The following is a 16921-nucleotide window of genomic DNA, read 5'->3' on the forward strand; positions in this document are numbered from 1 at the left end:
CAACCTTTTTTGTAACCCCCTCAAAATACTCAATCAGGTTTGTCAAGCATGATCTACCCCTGACAAAACCATGCTGATTACTCCCTATCAATCCCTGTACCTCCAAATATTTGTAAATAGCATCCCTCAGAACACTTTCCATCAACTTACCCACCACAGACATCAGACACACGGGCCTATAATTCCCAGGTTTACATTTGGACCCTTTCTTAAACAGCAGAACCACATGCGCCACCCTCCAATCCTTTGGCACTACCCCCGTGGCCAGTGACATCCTAAATATCTCTGTTAATGCCCCCACTATCTGTCCACAAGCCTCCCTGAGTGTCCTTGGGAATATTTTGTCCCGTCCCGGAGATTTATCCACCTTTATCTTTTTCAACACAGCCATCACTACCCTCCTCGGTTATCCTTATATGCTTCATGACCTCCCCACTATTTTTCTTTTCTTCAACTGGTTCAATATTTTTTTCCCTAGTGAATACCGAGGCAAAGAAATCATTCAAAATTTCCCCCATTTCCTCTGACTTCTCACTCAGCCTACCCTCGCTATCTACAAGGGATCCAATTTTATCTCTCACTAATCTTTTACTTTTAATGCACTTATAGAAACCCTTTGGATTTATTTTTACTCTGTCTGCCAAAGCCTCTCCGTGCCTTTTTTTGGCCTTTCTAATTTCTTTCTTAAGATTCCTTCTACACTCCTTGTAGTCCTCCTTCAACTTCTCAGCTCCCTGCTCTTTATACCTCTTGTACATCTCCCTTTCTCTCCTAACCAAATTTCCAATATTCCTCGAAAACCAAGCCTCCCTATGACTTCCAGCCTTTCCTTTGATCCTCACTGGGACATATCTACTCTGTTCCCTCAAAATTTCTTTTTTGAATATCCTCCATTTTTCATTTACATCCTTACCTGATGTATAAATTATACATAATTTTTTCAAGAGTTATTCAAATATGTATTTCATGCCATCTGTCTATTCCCAAATTTGAATCTGATTTCCATGATACTGGTATTAAAGGTTACGGAGAGAAGGCGGGGACGGGGTACTGAACTTTAAGATCAGCCATGATCTCGTTGAATGGCGGAGCAGGCTCGAAGGGTCGAATGACCTACTCCTGCTCCTATCTTCTAAGTTTCTATTAAAGGTTACGGAGAGAAGGCGGGGACGGGGTACTGAACTTTAAGATCAGCCATGATCTCGTTGAATGGCGGAGCAGGCTCGAAGGGTCGAATGACCTACTCCTGCTCCTATCTTCTAAGTTTCTATTAAAGGTTACGGAGAGAAGGCGGGGACGGGGTACTGAACTTTAAGATCAGCCATGATCTCGTTGAATGGCGGAGCAGGCTCGAAGGGTCGAATGACCTACTCCTGCTCCTATCTTCTAAGTTTCTATTAAAGGTTACGGAGAGAAGGCGGGGACGGGGTACTGAACTTTAAGATCAGCCATGATCTCGTTGAATGGCGGAGCAGGCTCGAAGGGTCGAATGACCTACTCCTGCTCCTATCTTCTAAGTTTCTATTAAAGGTTACGGAGAGAAGGCGGGGACGGGGTACTGAACTTTAAGATCAGCCATGATCTCGTTGAATGGCGGAGCAGGCTCGAAGGGTCGAATGACCTACTCCTGCTCCTATCTTCTAAGTTTCTATTATTGCAAAAGCAAACACGGAAACAAGGAACACTCATAGATCTAGACAAAGATGGGAAATTGATCTGAATACTAGTATTGGAAAGAAAAATTGGTCAGAATTGTGTCATGACAGTGTGACAAACACAATAAATGTTAGGTACAGATTGGTTCAATATAATTTTTTGCATCAATTATATCTTACCTCAGATTTATCAGATAAATGTTTTAGGTGTAATCAGGAGATAGGTACTTTTTTGCATTCGACTTGGTCATGTTCAAGATTGAGACCTTTTTGGACAGAATTAGCAATATTTTTAGATAGGGTCACTAAAGTTAAATTCCCTCAAGATCCAGTGGTTTTCCTATTAGTTAATATATCTGGGATTAGGCAAAAATTAACATTTAATATATTTCAAAAGGAATTTGTGAACATTGCATTGGCAGTTGCAAGAAAATGTGTAACATAGAAAAACATAGAAACTTAGAAGATAGGAGCAGGAGTAGGTCATTCGACCCTTCGAGCCTGCTCCGCCATTCAACGAGATCATGGCTGATCTTAAAGTTCAGTACCCCGTCCCCGCCTTCTCTCCGTAACCTTTAATAGAAACTTAGAAGATAGGAGCAGGAGTAGGTCATTCGACCCTTCGAGCCTGCTCCGCCATTCAACGAGATCATGGCTGATCTTAAAGTTCAGTACCCCGTCCCCGCCTTCTCTCCGTAACCTTTAATAGAAACTTAGAAGATAGGAGCAGGAGTAGGTCATTCGACCCTTCGAGCCTGCTCCGCCATTCAACGAGATCATGGCTGATCTTAAAGTTCAGTACCCCGTCCCCGCCTTCTCTCCGTAACCTTTAATAGAAACTTAGAAGATAGGAGCAGGAGTAGGTCATTCGACCCTTCGAGCCTGCTCCGCCATTCAACGAGATCATGGCTGATCTTAAAGTTCAGTACCCCGTCCCCGCCTTCTCTCCGTAACCTTTAATAGAAACTTAGAAGATAGGAGCAGGAGTAGGTCATTCGACCCTTCGAGCCTGCTCCGCCATTCAACGAGATCATGGCTGATCTTAAAGTTCAGTACCCCGTCCCCGCCTTCTCTCCGTAACCTTTAATAGAAACTTAGAAGATAGGAGCAGGAGTAGGTCATTCGACCCTTCGAGCCTGCTCCGCCATTCAACGAGATCATGGCTGATCTTAAAGTTCAGTACCCCGTCCCCGCCTTCTCTCCGTAACCTTTAATAGAAACTTAGAAGATAGGAGCAGGAGTAGGTCATTCGACCCTTCGAGCCTGCTCCGCCATTCAACGAGATCATGGCTGATCTTAAAGTTCAGTACCCCGTCCCCGCCTTCTCTCCGTAACCTTTAATAGAAACTTAGAAGATAGGAGCAGGAGTAGGTCATTCGACCCTTCGAGCCTGCTCCGCCATTCAACGAGATCATGGCTGATCTTAAAGTTCAGTACCCCGTCCCCGCCTTCTCTCCGTAACCTTTAATACCCTTATACTGAAGAAATAGATCTAATTCCCTCTTAAATATATTTAATGAATCTGCCTCTACTGCCCTCTGTGGCAATGAATTCCACAGATTCACCACCCTCTGGGTCAAGAAATTCCTCCTCATCTCGGTCCTAAATGGTTTGCCTATTATCCTCAAACCATGGCCCCGGGTTCTGGATTTTCCCCTCATTGGAAACATCCCATCTGCATCCATTCTGTCCAGTCCTGCCAGAATTTTATAGGTCTCCATGAGATCCCCTCTCAATCTTCTAAACTCCAGCGAGTACAATCCAAATTTGCGCAATCTTTCCTCATAAGTCATTCCTGCCATTCCAGGTATCAGCCTGGTGAATCGCCGCTGCACTCCCTCCATTGCAAGAACATCCTTCCTTAGATAAGGTGACCAAAACTGTACACAATACTCCAGGTGTGGTCTCACTATATATATATATATATATATATATATATATATAATGACACAAGAGAAACTTGTCCATGAACTACTCTTTGCAGACGATGCCGCTTTAGTTGCCCATTCAGAGCCAGCTCTTCAGCGCTTGACGTCCTGTTTTGCGGAAACTGCCAAAATGTTTGGCCTGGAAGTCAGCCTGAAGAAAACAGACGTCCTCCATCAGCCAGCTCCCCACCATGATTACCAGCCCTCCCACATCTCCATCGGGCACACAAAACTCAAAACGGTCAACCAGTTTACCTGTCTCGGCTGCACCATTTCATCAGATGCAAGGATCGACAACGAGATAGACAACAGACTCGCCAAGGCAAATAGCGCCTTTGGAAGACGACACAAAAGAGTCTGGAAAAACAACCAACTGAAAATCCTCACAAAGATAAGCGTATACAGAGCCGTTGTCATACCCACACTCCTGTTTGGCTCCGAATCATGGGTCCTCTACCGGCATCACCTACGGCTCCTAGAACGCTTCCACCAGCATTGTCTCCGCTCCATCCTCAACATTCATTGGAGCGCCTTCATCCCTAACATCGAAGTACTCGAAATGGCAGAGGCCGACAGCATCGAGTCCATGCTGCTGAAGATCCAGCTGCGTTAGGTGGGTCACGTCTCCAGAATGGAGGACCATCGCCTTCCCAAGATCGTGTTATATGGCAAGCTCTCCACTGGCCACCGTGACAGGGGTGCACCAAAGAAGAGGTACAAGGACTGCCTACAGAAATCTCTTGGTGCCTGCCACATTGACCACCGCCAGTGGGCTGATATCGCCTCAAACCGTGCATCTTGGTGCCTCACAGTTCGGCGGGCAGCAACCTCCTTTGAAGAAGACCGCAGAGCCCACCTCACTGACAAAAGACAAAGGAGGAAAAACCCAACACCCAACCCCAACCAACCAATTTTCCCCTGCAACCGCTGCAACCGTGTCTGCCTGTCCCGCATCGGATTTGTCAGCCACAAACGAGCCTGCAGCTGACGTGGACATTTACCCCCTCTATAAATCTTCATCCGCGAAGCCAAGCCAAAGAAAAAGAAATATAGCTGAAATAAATTTCTTTATTGATTTATTATCGATCAAACTTTCTATTTCATTCCTTTCAGGCAGTAAAATTGTTGGACCTTATTTATCCCTCAAGAACACCTTTAATTGGTAATAACAAAAAATTGTCTTACTTTGTATCCCATATTTATCTTTCAATTGATCAAATGCCATTAAGCTCCTCCCTTCAAAACAATCTACTGTTCTCCTAATTCCTTTACTGGAACAATTATTAAAAAGTCACTAAAAAGAAAGTCTATTTGAATCAATTACATTTTAGCTATCCCATAATTCCATGTTTCCCATTGAACATCTACCCTAACCCTAACCCTGTATTAATCAAATGTTTCAACAATGGCATTTCTCTAACTCCATTTATTAATCTATTTTCCATTTATATATATAAAATCTCCCCTATTTTATCCATCTCTTTCTTAATCCATGCTGCTTTTTTTCCCTCCTCAAAAAGGAAAGAGAGATATCTCAGTTGTACTGCAACATAATAACCTTTAATATTTGGAAGTTGTAAACCTCCCAATTCAAATTTACAAGTTAATTTTTTTATCGAAATTCTCAATATTTTGCCCTGCCAAAGAAACTTTCTTACATATTTATTTAGTTCCTGAAAAAGTTTCTGTGGACTAAAAATAGGTTATGTTTGAAAAAGATATTGCATCCTAGGAAAAATATACTCATTTTTATACAATTAACTCTTCCCAATGAAGTTATAGGTAATTCTATCCATCTTCTTAAATCTTCATCGATTTTCTTAAGTAAGGATTACAATTTAATTTAAATATGTTCATTAAATTGTTATCTATTCAAATCCCTGAATATTTTATTCCATTCATTGGCCATTTAAATTGAGTATCTTTTTTACACTGGGTATAACCATCACCCATGATAAGAGACATAATCTCACTTTTGTCCCAATTTACTTTGTAACCATATATTATTCCATATTCTTTTAATCTTGAATATAATTTGAGTAATGAATTTTCAGGTTCCGTCAAGTAAATTATTACATCATCTGCAAATAAAATAATCTTATGTTCCTCTTTGCCAACTCTAAAACCTTTAATATCAAAATCAACTGTATTTTTATTGGATAGTTTGCAACCTTTGAAAGGTTTGAGATTAGATAAGTTCCAGCTTGCTTTTGTATATTTAGCTTTATCCGTAGTGAAAAAAATGTATTGCTAGTATGTGGAAAGATACAAATATGATTGATATTAATAGATGGCATAATGAGATGAAATATTGTTTAATAATTGAAAAAATCACATATGTTTCGCATGATAATTATATTTTTTTAATTAATAAGTGGCTGTTATACTCAGAATATTTACATTTCAATTTATGTTGATTAGATTTTAATATGTATATTTAATTTTTTTAAATATGCTTTCCTGTTTCTTTTTTATGGCTCTCAGGAGAGTTGGCTGAAGGGGGTGTTTCTTTTCTTTTCTTATATATATAGATATAGATATATATCTATATATCTATCTATATATTTATATATAGATAGATAGATAGATAGATAAATGTTCATATTCATGTTTAATTGCTGTATACGTCATATTATTTGTTTTTTGAAACAATAAATAAAGTTTTAAAAAAAATCAAAATCAGATCTAACCAATAGTTCTATTGCCAAAACAAATAAAGCTGGTGACAATGGACATCCTTGTCTACTGGATCTAGTTAATTGAAAAAAGTCAGGGACTTTCCCATTCATTACTACCTGAACTCTTGGTCCATTATACAAGGCCTTAATCAAATTGATAAAGGTCTGTCCCTATCTAAACTTATCAAGTACTTGAAATAAAAAGTCCAATTCTAATCTATCAAATGCTTTCTCAGCAGCTAGCACCACTGGTACACTCAGCTAACTTCTTTTCTATGCCAAATGTATCTTGTCACATTGTCTGCTGACTTTTCTTTTGACAAACCCTTTTTGGTTAACTTTGGTCTATAGTTTTCCAGCATATTTGCTAATATTTTTGCAACTATTTTATAATCTGCATTTGAAAAATATATAGGTCTACAACAATGGTTTTTTCTTTCCACTCACATACCTCTTTAAGTATTCCCTATGCCACACATGTCAAACTCTGGCCCGCGGGCCAAATTTGGCCCACGATATAATTATATTTGGCCCGCAAGATCATTTCAAAAATGTATTAGAGGTGGCCCGCTGGCCGCCGCGCCAGTATAGCGCATGCACAGTAATACAACAAATCCCAGAATGCATTGGCGTCAGCCCACTAATTGCCCCCACCTCCTCTGTTTACGTTGCAGGGTCTCACTGTGGACTCTGGTTTTGGGGCCTGGCCGGTGTCAGGGGAAGCCAAGGCCGCTTCCCAGCGCCCGGAACTGGAGGCCTCGGGCCTGACCTCGCCAGGACCGTTGCCCACTCCCCCTCCCTGCCGCAGGCCGACCCGCGACTCACGATGACGGGGCCGCTGATCCGCCGAGATGCCGCCCTGCAGCGAGAGCCGATGCCCCCGCACTGTCGTTGTCCAACCCGATCTCCCGCAAACCCCGCCCTCCCGCACACAGGCCTGAGTAAGGATTATGAACTTTAATCTCAGGATAAAATGATCTTCCAATAGTTTCATGTCACAGAGATAAATATATTCCTGGTTAAAAATGGTCCTGCACCTGGATACAAGCTCATTAGGCATAAAACTTGAAAAGTGTGTAAATCAAAGGATATCTGTACCAATGGAAAAAGGGCGTGGCAAATAACCCTGCTAGAGTTCATGCCCACAATCAGTCACCCATTTGATTGTTTCAGGAATCATGTTATTCTCCCACATTCTCAATAGCCCTCAGATTTTACTATTCAACAGCACACTAGCAACATTTGACAAATCCTCTATAGAGAAATATTATTTATTGAATATTTTATTTCTCATTTGTTAATGCTCTGGAAAGAGTTTATCCAAAACTATTATTAAACATTTATTTTAATAAGAAAAAGTTTAACATTACATATGTTGAAAGAAGAGAAAACATGCAGATGTTGTTGAAAATTTTCAATAAATATTTAGTTCGGCCCTCGACTTAGTCCAAGTTTTTAATTTTGGCCCTCCGTGAATTTGAGTTTGACACCCCTGCTGTAGGGCAACGAATTGAGAAACACCTTTATCATTGTGTAATCTGGTCTAGAGTAGTATCACCAGTCTGGAAATTAGTCTCGACATTTTTGTTCTACTTTGCATCTTATTTTCTTGTATTCAAATCCCAATTATTGCAAGAATCATCATGCCAAAACCAAACTTGTCTCCTCTGTGAATTCCAATCTGAACTATCTGAGCAGGGTTACAGAGAGCAGTTGGGCTCAACAAACCCATGTCCCTTCAAACCAACAGCTGCTCCATGATGTGTCCTTTTGACTTTGCACCTTGGGTGTTCCGTCCAACGCTATCCTGGCTCACTCTTGGCTTCCTTGTTCCTGTCGCTCCTCGCCCTCTGCCCCTCACTCCTGCAGCAGAGAGCTCATGGAAAACTCACTGGAAGGAGGGACAATGGGGAGGGCGATTTGTCTGCATTGGGAGTGCAGGCATTCACTTTTGGGAGCTGAGGACAAGAAGGGCCCGTGAAGGGACTCAGGCGCTGAAGGCTTCCTGATCGCGTCGGAGGTTTGGGTCTGGAGCTCAGGTGGCTGATGGTTCGAACAGGTGTCTGTGCGACTGCAGAGGTAGCAGGAGCACTGGAAACTAATCTTCAGACACCTGGTGACTCTGAAGGGCCTCTCTTTTGCTTCTCTTTCTCTGGTACTGTAAGGGGCGCCGGGTGACACTAATGGTGACTCTTTGTGTTATGGTAGACAGAAGGCAATGTCATATTGCATGTTCTGTGCTATTATAAGGGGACTTGGTTTGTGCCGTATTTCACCAGATTTCAGCAGGCTCCTGTAACGAGTGTGGCAATTGGAGATGACCCTTCTTGTCGTGGGTGTTCACAGAGGGATAACTTAACGTCTCTCAGTGCGAATGAAAATGTCTCACATTCCACACTGGGAGTGACTGTGCCAACTGTACAGTGAAGGTGAACTTGGTTCTTTGTCCCTACAAGGTGAACAGTCAATCAAATTAATAATTTTCTGTTTGAGCCGAGAATGGACAGTGTGAGCGATTCACTTCCTCTGCATTGATGCACTGCCCTCACGTAGTGTTATTCTGAGACGTGACCTCTTTGGTACTGCCTGCTTGGGTGTTGTGACACTCGCCCTCCCTTGAACAATGAACATATCTCCTGGCATTCCTCAGCATTACTTGTCTACCCTGAGAGAACTGTCCCTGCCCACGCTTGACCCCCGCTGCACAACAGAGGCTGAAGAGTTGAGGAAAGGGGGCCAATGTGCCACCATTAGAAAGAATAACATTGTTAATATTATAGGTAAGAAACTCAACATCAGAACTGGGAAAAATAACTCAGCAGGTTAGGCAGAACCAATGGATAGAAATGGTCAGTCAGTGTTTGGTCTGGGACCTCCATCGAGATTAAAATAAAAACTGGTGATACTATTTAAAGTGAAAAATGAGCATAGGAGAGTACCCAACAGGACAGTGACCACGGCAGTGGACCATTACAGGGCTCAGCGGCTGAAAGACCCACACAGGTTGCGGGCTGATGGCGACTTGCAGTCGCTCAGGCTATGGGCTGCTGGCAACTTATAGCCAAAGGACACATCCAGCTGTGGGATAATGGAGATTGGCTCATGGGAACCTGGAATTGGAACTGGGATTCGAGAGGGGGCTGAAGGTAATAAGGGCTCCCGATGGGACCTCAGGCGCTGAAGGTTTCCTGATCATGTCGGAGAATTGGATCTGAAACTTGGGTTGTCAATGGACAGAATAGGAGTCTGTGCAGCAACAAAGATTGTTGGAGCGCTGGTGGGGGTGGGGGGGGGGGGTGGAATGCACGCAATGTCTCTATATAGCCAGAGAAAATTGGGACTGGGACTCTCATATCGTAAAAGGGCTGGATGGCTTGAAGTTTGTGAAGTGTCCAGGAAAGTTTTCAAAATCAGTATAGAGGTACCAGCAAGAGAGGATGCAATACTTGATCTCCTATTAGAGAACCAGACAGGTCAGGTGACAAAAGTCTGTGTAGGCAAACATTTGGGTCCAGTGACCATAATGTCATTAGTTTCAAGTTAATTATGGATAAGGATAGGTCTGGTCCTCGAACTGAGATTCTAAATTGGAGGGAGGCAAATTTGGTGGAAATGAGAAAAGGTCTAGGAAGAATGGATTGGGATTAATTGTTTTCTGTCAAGAATATGGTCAGTAAGTAGAAGGCCTTCAAATGCTAAAATTTGAGGGTGCAGACTTTGCATGTTCCTGTCAGGATTAAAGGAAAAGTTAACAGGCAGAGGGAACCTTGGTTTCCACGGGATATTTGCGATCTAGTTAAGAAAAGAGAGAGGTGTATAGCAGATATAGGCAACAAGGACAAAAAGCTACTAGAGGAGTATAGAAAATGTATGAAAATACTTAAGGAAGAAATCAGGATGGTAAAATGAAGACATGAGGTTGCTTTGGCAGACAACGTGAAGGTAAACCCAAAGGGTTTCTACAAGTATATTAAGAGTAAAAGGATAAATCTCATTTGAGCTGCTTGATAATAATTGTTAAAATTAGGAAGATGTTGGCCTCCCAGTTCATATTTCCAGGTTAATCTTTCTAGAGCAACTCCTTTCCAAAGACATTTCCTTACATGTTTATTTAGTTCTTGTAAAAAAAACTTTTGTGGTAATAATATAGGTAAAGTTTGGAAAAGATATTGTATTCTTGGGATTATATTCTTTTTTATACAATGAACTCTTCCTACTAACATTATAGGTAAAATTATCCATTTTTAAAAATCAACTTTTCTGAGTAATGGCAAATAATTCAGTCTATATAGTTTTTTTTTAGATCTGCTCCGATACCTAAATATTTAATTCCATCTTTTGGCTACTTAAATTGAGTATTTCTTTGACAATGAATATAATCTCCTTCCGTAAGTGGTATAATTTCACTTTTATCCTAATTTATTTTATAACTAGAAATCTTACCATATTCTTCCAAATTAAAATGTAATTTTGAGGAAGTTTCCGGTTCTGTCAAATATATTGAAACATTATCTGCAAATAAACTAATTTTGTTTTAATTTGTTTTATTGTTTGCACTATGAGTCATATCAATAACAACATCCACAAATGATCATCATCAATATATACATCATGACAATTTTTTCTTTCCCCCTTCCTCTCTCTCCCCTTCCCCCCCCCCCACCTCATCAAAAATCAATAAATGATAAAACACATATAACAAAGAAATAACAAAAAAAGTTAAAAGTTGTATCATCTACTGTCACATATTTAAATCTCATTGCGGTTATAATTATGTTTTAAGAGATGGAGGTTTGTGGTCGGCCTTCTACGACATATTTTATGTACTTGCTCAAATAATATACACTTCTCTTTCAGATTGTATGTAATTTTTTTCTAATGGAATGCATTTGTTTATTTCTGTATACCACTGTTATATTTTAAGGTTTGTTTCCAATTTCCAGGTTGTCACAATACATTTTTTGGCGACTGCTATTGTAATAAATTTTATTTGGGCTTTGTCTAATTTTAGTCCTAATTTTTTGTCTCTTATATTATTTAACAGAATTTTCTTTTGATCATTCTTTTGTGATTTTGTTTAATATTAGGTTTAAATCTTCCCAGAAAGTTTTTACTTTTGAGCATGTCCAAATTGCATGTAATGTTGATCCAATCTCTTGTTTGCAACCAAATCCGATGCTGTTGGGCACCACTCTTTTAATTTCTGAGAAGTGATATATAATCTGTGTAGCTAGTTATATTGAATCATACATCATCTACTATTTATCCTGTTCCTCATTGTTCGTCTACATAACTTCTCCCATGTTTCATTCTTTATCTCTGTGTTTAAATCTTTTTCCCAATTTTGTTTTGGTTTATACTTTATTTCATCTTCTTCTTTATATTGCAATATGATGTACATGTTTGTAATTTTTTAAAATAATCATTATGTCTGTGATTAGATATTCATAGTTGCTACTTTCTCAAACTATTTCCCAGTATATCTTTTAGATAAGGTTTCAATTGGTAATATGTAAACATTGTACTTTATGCTATTCCATATTTATCTTTTAATTGCTCAAATGTTAATAAATTATTTCCCAAAAAGCAATCTTCTATTTTCTTGATTCCTTTTCTATCCCATTCCTTGAAAAATAAATTGTCTATTGTAAAGGGGATTAAGGGGTTTTGTGTCAATATCATTTATGGTATTTGATAATTTATCATTTTTTCTTCCAGGTGTATTCTTTTCCATAATTTAAGTATGTGATCTGGTACTGGTGAATTGTTATATTGCACCAATTTTTCATCCCATTTATAAAGTATGCGTTCTGGGATATTTTCTCCTAATTTGTCTAATTCTATCTTAGTTCAGTCCAGTTTTTCTCCTCTCTGATAAAAATCTGATAAGTACCTTAACTGTGCCGACCTGTAGTAATTTTTGAACTTTGGTAGCTGTAACCCTCCTTGTTTGTAACTCCATGTTAATTTTTCTAGTGCTAATCTTGATTTCTTACCTTTCCATAAAAATTATTCTAACTATTTTCTTCAGTTTTGCAAAAAATTTCTCTGTCAATGGAATTGGTAACATTTGGAATAGATATTGCACTTGTGGGAACACATTCATCTTAATACAGTTTACTCTTCCTAATAAAATTAATGGTAATTCTTTCCAATTCTCTAAATCTTCCTGTATTTTTTTAAAATTAATGGTTCATAGTTTAATTTGTATAAATGTTTTAGGTTGTTATCTACTTTGATACCAAGGTAACATATCGCTTGTGATTAGCATTTGAAAAGGGTACTTTTTTAAAAATTCTGAATAATCAATTTTATTCATTGGCATCACTTCACTTTTATTGGTGTTAATCTTGTGCCCTGATATCTCTCCATATTCTTTCAGTTTCATATATAGGTTTTTTATTGACTTATCTGATTCTGTTAAATATACTATGATGTCATCTGCAAATAGGCTGATTTTACATTTTTTCTCTTTTATTTTTATTCCTTTTATCATAGTTTCCTTCCTTATCAACTCGGCTAGTTGTTCAATAACCAACAGTGAAGGGGATAATGGGCAACCGTGTCTTATTGACCTGCTAATTTAAAGTGATCTGATACATATCCATTTATTACTACCTTTGGTAATGGTCCATTATATAATGCTCTAATCCAGTTAATCAATTTTTCCAGTAGTTTAAATTCTGTAACACTTTAAACAGATAATTCCACTCTACTCTGTCGAAGGCTTTCTCTGCATCTAACATAACAGCTACTGTTGGCATTTTATTTATTTCTGCTGCATGAATTAAATGAATCAGTTTACATACATTATCAGCTGCCCGTCTTTTTTTAACAAACCCAGTTTGGTCTTGCCTTAATAGTTTCGGTACACAATCATTCAGTCTGTTTGCTAGTAATTTTTTTCAATTAATTTATAATCTGTATTCAATAATGATATCAGTCTGCATGATATTGGCAATAGCAGATCTTTTCCCTCTTTTGGAATTACTGTGATTATTGCTGTTTTGCATGATTCTGATATGTTTTGGGTCTCTTCTACTTGATTCGTTACTTCTAGGAGGGGAGGGATTAATAGATCCTTAAAAAGTTTATAAAACTATCAGGAATCCATCTTCACCTGGTGCTTTATTGTTTGGTAGTTTTATTAATATATCTTGTATTTCTTCAGTCTTAAAAGGTTCTGTCAATTTATTTTGTTCTTCTATTTGTAGATGTGGTAGTTTAATATTAGATAAAAATTTGTCAATTTTGTCATTTTTTTCCTTTATTTTCAGTTTGGTATAATTGTTTATAGAATCTTTTTAAATTTTCATTAATCTCCAATGTATTATATGTGATCCACTTATCATCTTTTCTTGTCGCTAGAATGGTTCTTTTAGCTTGTTCTGTTCTAAGTTGCCAGGCCAATATTTTGTGTGTTTTCTCTCCCAGTTCATAATATTTTTGATTTGTTTTTGTTATATTTTTCTCCACTTTATACGTTTGTAATGTTTCGTATTTTATTTTTTTTTCCCTGCCAGTTCTCTCTTTTTCTCTGTCTCTTCTCATTCCCCTAATTCGTTTTCTTTGATTGTTATCTCTTTTTCCAACTGTTCTACTTCCCAATTCTATTCCTTTTTAATTTTAGTCATATAGCTAATTATTTGTCCTCTAATAAAGGCCTTCATTGCATCCCATAAAATGAATTTATCTTTTACTGATTCCATATTTATCTCAAAGTATATTTTAATTTGTTGTTCAATATATTCTTTGAAATCTTGTCTTTTTAACAGTGTCGGGTTTAGTCTATCTATATGTCTTTGGTGGGGTATCCTCTAATTCAATTGTTAATAACAGGGGAGAGTGATCTGATAATAATCTTGCTTTATATTCTGTTTCTTTTAACTCTTCCCTTGGATCTGTGCCAATAACAAAAACATGTCTATTCTTGACTAGGTCTTATGACTATTTGAGTAGTGTGAATATTCTCTCTATTTCTGGTATTGGCTCCTCCATATGTCAATTAGTTTCATATCCGCCATTGCTTTTAGTGTAAATTTAGTTATTTTATTCTTATTGTTAATTGTCTTCCGAGTTTTGTCTATCATTGGGTCCAGGTTGAAGTTCAAATCCCCTCCAAGCAAGATATGTCCCTGTGTATCTGTTATCTTTAGGAAGATGTTTTGCATAAAATTGCTGGTCTTCTTTGTTAGGTGCATAGATGTTTAGTAAATTCCAAAATTCAGAATAAATCTGGCACTTTGTCGTTCCGTATCGACCTGCTGGATCTGTTATTATTTCTTTTATGCTGATAGGTAGATTTTTGTTGACTAATATAGCTCCTCCCCTGGATTTTGAATTGTATTATGATGTCACTACATGGCCGACCCAGTCTCTCTTCAATTTACTGTGTTCTATCTCAGTTAAGTGTGTTTCTTACACAAAAGCAACGTCGATTTTTTCTTTTTTAAGTAATGTCAGTAACCTCTTCCTTTTAATTTGATTAACCTTAAATCCTTTCATTTTCAAATCACTCCTAATTACTCTGCTGGTGGCTCTACAGCTAGTAGTAATAACATTGGAGATAAGGGACATCCTTGCCTACTTGATCTTGTCAGTTGGAATGGAGCGGATATTTGTCCATTAGTTACTACTTTAGCTTTGGGATCATTATATAGTACTTTAATCCAATTTATAAAAGTTTGACCAAACCCAATTTGTCCAACACATTAAACAAATAGTCCCATTCCAATCTATCAAACACTTTTTCTGCATCTAAAGCCACAGCAACACTTAAATATTTTCTCTTTTTTGTGCTAAAAAAAAAGCACAATGAATCTAGTCACATTATCCACCAATTGTCTCTTTTTTACAAAGCCTGTCTGGTCCATATTTATTAATTTAGTTAAGAATTAATTACATTAATCGTTCTTACCTTTTATTTTGGACGAGTAGAAAAACCGATGTGAGTTAAAATAGAATTGGTTAAAATAGGGGAGAGATTAGCAGAGGAATTTATTTATAAATGGGATTCAAAATCATTAACTGGTGTTAAAGAAAGACAATTGTTAAAACATCTGATTGCATTTTGGAACAAGATAAATGATGAAATTGGAATAAAAGGGAGGATATCGCCTAAGATCCCTTTGAATCAAAATCAAGATCCTTTGGCACCTTATTTTGCAGAATTCAAACCCCAATGAGCCCAACAAAAAAGTGTCTCTTTCAAATTTTAATCACAATTGTGTGTGAGGAGATACTCAGAGAACAACCTAGAGTTACTAACCCCAAGGCTTCATTCTGTGTTGTAGGAACCTATTACTCTTTTATAAAAGGGCAAAGTTCCTTGCTGTCTATCCTATCTATAACCTCAGCATTGTATATCACTCAATCATGTCCGGGAACACCCCAGTGAATTTCCTTTTCACCCTCTCTAGCACTACCAGATCTTTCCTCCACATTCAATGTATCATCCTTCACAATTTCTGCCAGGATCCCACACCTCTCTCTGCACTTGGAAGAGGTTTCTCCACCTCATCTGCTCTCCCACCTCCGCCCACCACTTCCAATGGGAGACCAGATTCTCATGGAACCGCAGGAGGTGCAGCACCCAACCTTTCACCTCTTCCCTTCCCGCCATCCAAGGACCCAAAAAACAGCCCATTCACAAAAGGCAATTACTCACTCAATCTTCGACCAACCCTCGTGGATGATATTGTGTCTTCACACTGGGCTCTCCTCAGCACTGAAGCCACCAAATGCAGATTGGGTGTCAGTTTTGCTGAGCACTTGTGTAAATGATTCCCGAGCTGAGTCCTGCACCATGTAACTCCCAAATGAGGTCAGTCGGAACACCCAGAAGGGAAGTGGGAGTTGCTGTGACTTGAGGGGATGAAGATAAGGGTGGAGGAGGGAAGGTCTGAGGAAGGGAGAGTGAATTTAGCACCCACAGCAGAGAGCAGTCTCTGCTTTTCATTGTCTGGCTGGACAGTGTTCTAAGCCCGGAGGGTGAGATGAAACCACCTCACAGATTAGGGACTCTATTATTTAACATTCCAAACAGTTCTTTGCAGGACATTTGAGTGGAAAACAGAAAACTTTGTACAACGTGCAATTGAATTCAAAAATTACTTGGAAAATGTCCAACATTCCTTTGAGACCATTGAGGTCCACATTGGATGGTATGAAGCACGTGGACTAATGGGAATGGAATTTTTAAACAAAGTTGCTCTTTCAGAGTAAAATGTACAAATTTCCAACAGTGAGATTGGCTGAACTTTGTTCTTAACTTTAACACAGGTCTCTCAACTACAACAAGAACATGTGAAATCCTAACAGTTCAGGAAGTTGTCAGGGTGATTTCTCCTTTGGCTTGGCTTCGCGGACGAAGATTTATGGAGGGGGTAAATGTCCACGTCAGCTGCAGGCTCGTTTGTGGCTGACAAGTCCGATGCGGGACAGGCAGACACGGTTGCAGCGGCTGCAGGGGAAAATTGGTTGGTTGGGGTTGGGTGTTGGGTTTTTCCTCCTTTGCCTTTTGTCAGTGAGGTGAGATTTACACACATTGGATTTAACCCTGTCCTGTTGGGGATTTGAACCATCCTCATGTAAGTTTCCAACTTAGCTTCCAAATAAAACGTCTTGCTGAACAACATTTGTCAGGTTATGGCACTGTATT

At 38.9% G+C, this 16921-nt stretch overlaps 1 protein-coding gene across 1 annotated transcript in view; it reads right to left on the reverse strand.

Annotated features, from left to right (window-relative positions):
- Nucleotides 1-16279, reverse strand: part of LOC138737176 (EH domain-containing protein 3) — a 125949-nt gene extending 109670 nt beyond the window's left edge. The window contains exon 1 of the mRNA XM_069887785.1: nucleotides 15929-16279. The gene's annotated coding sequence lies outside the window, so the exon portion shown is untranslated. The remainder of the gene's footprint in view (nucleotides 1-15928) is intronic.
- Nucleotides 16280-16921: the final 642 nt, after the last annotated feature.

This window comes from Narcine bancroftii, chromosome 6, assembly GCF_036971445.1.
Source record: "Narcine bancroftii isolate sNarBan1 chromosome 6, sNarBan1.hap1, whole genome shotgun sequence".
Classification (NCBI taxonomy): Eukaryota; Metazoa; Chordata; class Chondrichthyes; order Torpediniformes; family Narcinidae; genus Narcine; species Narcine bancroftii.